Source organism: Heloderma suspectum, chromosome 12, assembly GCF_057233095.1.
Source record: "Heloderma suspectum isolate Gila_16-S chromosome 12, 16-S_ref, whole genome shotgun sequence".
NCBI lineage: Eukaryota > Metazoa > Chordata > Lepidosauria > Squamata > Helodermatidae > Heloderma > Heloderma suspectum.
The window spans coordinates 5296012-5302338 of NC_139469.1; positions in this window are offsets into that span (position 1 = coordinate 5296012).

Genomic DNA, 6327 nt, shown 5'->3' on the forward strand with positions numbered 1-6327 from the left:
GCAAACCAGCCTCTCCCCCGCCCCCACCTTCCCCAGTATCCAGAAGCCTCCAGATGACTCTAGCAACCACTGGCTCTGGCTGCTACAGCCAGCTGGCGGGCCTCGTTCCAGCCCACTCGGCAGCACTCCTGTTGTCATTGCCACTGCTCACCCATTTCTGCTCCTTGGTAGCACCTGACTTGTTCAGGTGGAAGAGAGATGGAACAAAGAAGCTGTTGTGGTCCTGTGGTGCAGCCAGTATAAGACATCTTTTTTGAATTCAGAAAGCATGAGGTTGCAAGGCTATTCCGTAAGACCTATTCCATCCTAAGACCGCTCCAAGTTAGCTCTTAACATACTTTAGTCGCCCACATGTTTATAGCTGGTCACTGTCACCTAGTGCTCTGCTCTGAAAGCTCTTGAGTTAATACAGCTTCCCTGGCAGGAGTGGCTTCCCCATATCCTAATGTACTTCAGTGGACGGAGGTGGTCTGTGTGTGCATGCATTCCTTTGGGCCAGGGCTGGGCAACATGTGGCCCTCCAGATGTTTTGGCCTACAGCTCCTGTCAGCCCTAGCTAGCGTAGCCAATGGTGAGGGAACATAGGAACTGTAGGCCAAAACATCTGGAGGGCCAAAGCTCCCCGCTCCTGCGTTAGGAGTGTGGGCTAGGAATTGGCAGCTATTCTCTACCTAATCTACAAAGACCGATTTTGGTGGGTCTTTAGATAACTTACAAGACCTGGAATGGGATATAGGGTGGGGTATAGAAAGTGGAACACATTAAAACACGTCCTTTGCACTGGTAGAAGCTCTTGTGTCACTTCATATACCCAAGTTAGGAAAATGGCACGATGTTTATGAATGCAATCTTTACAGGCTGCAGCAGAGAACAATTTTTAGGACTTGCTTGCTCTGACGTTCTCCTGGGCAGCCCTGTTGAGTCATGGTTAAAACTTGCTTTTATGCTTTTAAAAATCACTGCATAAATCTGTAATTACTAAAGTGGTTCTTGGATTACATTTAAACACATGCTTAGTGTGGGCCAGCAGCTTTCAAACAGCAGGTACAGATCCTCTCCATCCCCAAGAAATTAGAAAGTGGAGTATTTTGACAAGCTGTGATGAGCAGGCAGAGGCCTCTTTACTGGGGGTGGGGACAAAGCAAAAACTTGAACATTTTGCCTTTGGCTAAATGGGACTGCTTGCATCTGTAGTCTTTCTAAGTGTGTACCATGTTTCAGCCATCTGAACAGAAGATGGGGGCTGTCAAAGCATTGACATCTATACTGAGTTGAGAGCAGTGGCAGCCTAGTGTCTTATACCATACTATTACAGCAGGGATGGGGATAAAATGGTGGTCCAGTGGTGGACCACTGGATCCTTGCTGGTTGCTACAATCCTTTGAAAGAATCCTGGGTTAACATCTAACCTATCTAATCTAGCATATCTGATCTTAATCCAATACAGCAAGCTGACATGCTCATGCAAGAGGGTATTCTCAGGATCATGTAACGCAGGTCACTCAAGCCTTACCTGGTAAGAGATCCTCAGGATGTGTGTGAAATCCAAGAAGTGTGGACACTCAGGATCTCGGGACATGTGGCCCTCCAGCTGTCTTTGGACTACAATTCCCATCAGCCTTAGCCAGTGTGGTGTAGTGGCAAGAGTGTTGGACTGGGAGCTGGGAGATCCGGGTTCTAGTCCCCGCTCGGCCATGGAAGCTCACTGGGTGACTTTGGGCCAGTCACAGACTCTCAGCCCAACCCACCTCACAGGGTTGTTGTTGTGAGGATAAAATGGAGAGGAGGAGGATAATGTAAGCCACCTTGGGTTCCTTGCAAGAGGAAAAAAGGTGGGGTATAAATGCAATAAATAAATAAATAAATAAATAAACATAGCTAATGGGCATTGCAGTCCAAAAACTCGTGGATCCTGAACATGCACTCTTCTGAAATACATTGATGTGCCAGGGATTCTAGTGTTAAAAGAGTAGACCATGCATGTTGATGTAGCCCTGAGGTACACTGTACTGCCAGTGTGGGAAAGAGACTTAAATTCCTAGATGGCAGTGTCAGATCTATAGGCTACTGAGCCCTATGTAGTATGACCCTTCATCCCTGCACAATGTTAGTCTAGACACAGCCAGTATTCTAATTTTGATGCTCAACTTTATCATTACTTTGTGTCACTTGTTACAATTCCACCTACTGAAGGGGTGGGGAGCAATCTCCAGATGCTAGAATGTTGTATATTTTGCATGTGTTAAGTAGGCTTGATGCAGCTGTAACACTGATTCCTTGTAAACCATGGCTTGCTAATTGGGAGCTAGCCTTGGTGATGTGTGCTTCCTCTTCTCTCTCTCTCTCTCTCTCTCTCTCTCACACACACACACCCACCCACCACCACCACCACCACCAGAGCAACTTTCCCCCCTCTTCCCTTTTCAGCCTCAACTGTGGCTTAGCATTACATGTGCAGAACTGCTAACCACGTTCTCTTGTAACCTTTGGTTTGCAAACAGTAGAAGAGTTATGCATGCAAAACTTCCCTGGTATCTTCAGACAGGGCTGGGAAAAGACTCCTGTCTGACACCCTGGAGATTCATTGCCAGTTAGTATACTAGTTTTCTGTGTTCTTGTTTCAAAGTTCTGGTTTACAAAGGAACCACAGGTAGCGTGTGAATGCTGACAAGACTGTGTAGATCTTCAAGGGTGACTCCTGATTTGCAAACCATGGTGTGCAAAGAGAGATGCTAGCAACACTAGCAAAGTCTCCCTTTTGGCACTTTGATCATGCTAAAAGTGCTCCACGTATATGATCTTGTAATCCTTATAAGCAGCCCTGTATTATTATTATTATTATATTATTATTATTATTATTATTTTATTTATACCCCACCTTTCCCCCAGTACTGGGACACAAGGCGGCTTACAAAAATTAAAACATATACAATTAAAAGGGGAGATGCATTGCAGATTGTGATGGGGTGAAGTGGAGAGAGATGCTTTCCTAAGTCCACCTACTGAGCTCATGACAGGTGAGATTTGAACAGGAGATTTCCTGATTTTTGTACCTTTTGCTACACACAGCATGCATACTTAATGTTAAATCCTTATCTAACAGAATACATCCTTTGGCTTTAGGAGTGTGGGTTTGTTTTTCAAAAGACAGTCCATTTTCTTACCTAGTTGTACAGTTAACTGACTTCTTGTACCTGTTCCATGGCAATAGCTTAGACGCAAGTTTGATCATACTTGATATCTTAGCCTCCCTCAATACAGTAAGAGGGGTTGGAATGTATTAGTGGCTATGCATTTATATAAAGGGGTATCTCCAGGCAATCTTGGACTCCTCCATAGAGGTTGAGAGGGGGAGGGGGGAGAGTGCATGATTATAGTAAGAGGAGGTGTAATCTGAAAATCCTCCTGGTTGTGTAATTTGACCTGTGGGATAACCAGTAAATTTATCTTCCTAAATCAGATGGAAGATTCTGGGGCTGAAATGCAGCTATAATCTGAGCTGCAGAGGATTGTAAATGATGAAACAAAAACCTGCAGCCTTCTTGTTTCAGACAGATGCCTCTATGGTCTGTGCCATATAAAGGAATGTTGCAATTGCACAATATTTGCACACTCTTGCACTATATTCATTCTCATCCTCGTTTAAAAAATAATCCCTTCTCTTCTTCACAAGTCTTTATTTTAGCGCAGTTGTGATCTGTCTTGTATGTGCTGTCACAGGGATTATCTGTCATTCTTTTTTGCATGGCTGCTGACCGGTCCGTCCTGAGGAGCTGTTCTTAAATGTACTCTTTAGAGACAAATAAAAGACTGGCAAACAACGTTACTTCCAAGTTTGTTTTAAATAACCGATGATGCATGGGGTTATAGCAGATGCTGGATCAAACTGTGTAGAGGTTGTCTGATTCAGAGAACTGCTAGGAAGATGCCTTTTATCCACTCGCACATCTGAGGATAGGGGGAGTCTTGCTGTAAACACCTTTGCTTCTCCTGTGCCTCTTGTGCCTTCCACCAGCAGCCAAAACTGTGAGAGATGTCCGCAGCAGCCCCAGTAAAGAAGCACCCGTCCTGTGAGGGACTGATAGCAGCAGCCCTTTCCTCTGAGATGGCCTAGAGATTCAGAGGCAGACTAGCGGCTGGAACATCTTGAGGTCTGAGGAGAAATTTGTATACAGCTTTGCTCCTGTTATATTTTAAAAGTATTGTAAGCTGCTTCAGGGATCTTGGTTAGTAGATGGGGTATAAGTACTCCAAATGGGAAATAAAAGTTTCTCTGCCTAATTTTTTTTTTAAAACTTTGTTAAGAGGATGTGTATGTGTAGGGGCGGGGCGGGGAGGGAGAGTGATATACTATCTAATTCTACCCAATCTGAGAAGACACAAGGAAAGGGATTGGAACGGTGGGGTGGGGTGGGGTGGGAGAAGCATGATGCTGGGTGCTTGAGTTGCCCCAAAGGATGGGAATATATCAATTGAATTCAGGTCTTCTTGGAGCTCCTTACAAATAGTTTGATGTCATCAACAAACCTGGCCACTTCACTGCTCACGCCTAATTCCAGATCATTTATGAACAAGTTGAGAAGCATTGGTCCAAATACAGATCCCTGTAGGACCCCGCTGTTTACTTCCCTCCATTAGGAGAATTTACCATTTATTCCTACTCTCTGCTTTCTGTTCTTTAACCACTTACTGATCCAAAAGAGGGCCTCTCTTATTCCATGGCAGCTAAGTTTGCTCAGGAGTCTTTGGTGAGGGTTGTTTGGTGACTTTGTTTACTTGAACTTCTAAAAGGCTCTTGACAATGTCTACTGGATCACCCGTCTACATGTTTATTGACACTGTCAAAGAACTCTAAAAGGTTCTGTCTACCAAAAAAAAAAATCCTTTAACTTTTCCAGCCAACAGGTATCTAGAAGAATGTGTTTTTAAAATTTTGTCGGGCTGTGGGAATACTTTAGTTCTGAAGTCTGGTTGTAAATGAATACAGTAAACAATAGCTTTATTCACACCCTGTTGTACTCTGGGAAATTAAGTAAATATTCTCATCCTGACATTGCTGATTTTGGGGTGGAGGGATGGCAGCTGAAAATACAGCAGCTCACCTAGGTTGTTCGTTGCCGAGATTTGAATTTCCTGGTTCACAGCTCCGTCACTGCGCTTTACTCTGCTAGTAAAGCTGGCCTTGCAGATTAGAAAAAATATATGGGTGGGAAAGAGCAAGAGGGTACCGATAGCGGCGTTTAGGGAATCAAAATCAGTCTGCCACAAGGCTGACCTTTTGGAAAGCATACCCTAAGGCGTTACTGCCCTAGATGCTCCCCAAAGGAGGTATCAGTCCCATAAGTGCCAGAATCCCAGCTCTGGCAAGCTGATGCCCTTAGCCTCAAGTAAGCTGGGGAGTCAAGGCATCCCTAAAACATTTGAGCCACTTGCCCAAACTGAGCGGGGCTAAAGATGTCCAATGCTTTGCCAGCAGTAGCATCTCCCACAGTTCATGGGCGAGAGCTAGGACTACAATGAATGAACTCCACAGAAGCAGCCCACAAAGTTGGAATATGCAATTGTAGATTGTATGTTCCTTCGGGCAGAGACCTGCTTTCTCCTTGTTACTGTGCATGGGGCATTTCTTTTTATTTTATTATCTAATTATCATTACTTCCTTATTTAAAGGCGAACAATCCACTATAAAAGGTACAGCGGTGCTTCCTCCGCCCTGCCCTTTAAACGTCCTCCTCTGCGCATCACAACGCCCCCACCCGCCTTTAAGGCGCTGCGGCCGGATTCTCTGTTGTGTTATTTCTATCACGTGACTGTCATAGGTCTTGGAGGGTCGTACCATCTCTCTGGGGAAGGGGGAGGGGGGAAAGGGACCACTGTCCGAAAGGCACCAGCTCTGGTCGTCTTCCCTGTCCAAACGTCTCATCCTAGTTCTTTGGTCGATCTCTCTGAGGCGGTACGTACACCCGCCTTCTACTGCCAAGTCCGGATACATTGCTGGAAGGCAGTCCCCCCCCTCTTACAGATAGACTCACCCGCTCCTTGTAAGCTGAAGACGCTGAGGGTTGAACCATGTGCCGATTCTAGGGGGGAACAGTGATGCGGTAGGCGGAGAAGCGCTGGAAGTTGTCAGATGCGGTTTGGGAAGCGCGTCCCTCTCTGTTCGTGCGCGTCTGCGCTTTCCTCTCTTCTCTTGCGCTCCGCGAAGCCTTACAAAGGGGGCTAGACGCGCGTTTGTTTCCCCCTCCCAGAGCGCGCTTCATGGTTCCTCCCAGCCAGTCAGCGTCAGGCGCCTTGGGCCGGACCAGCAGCCGGGAAAGGGGCGCATGC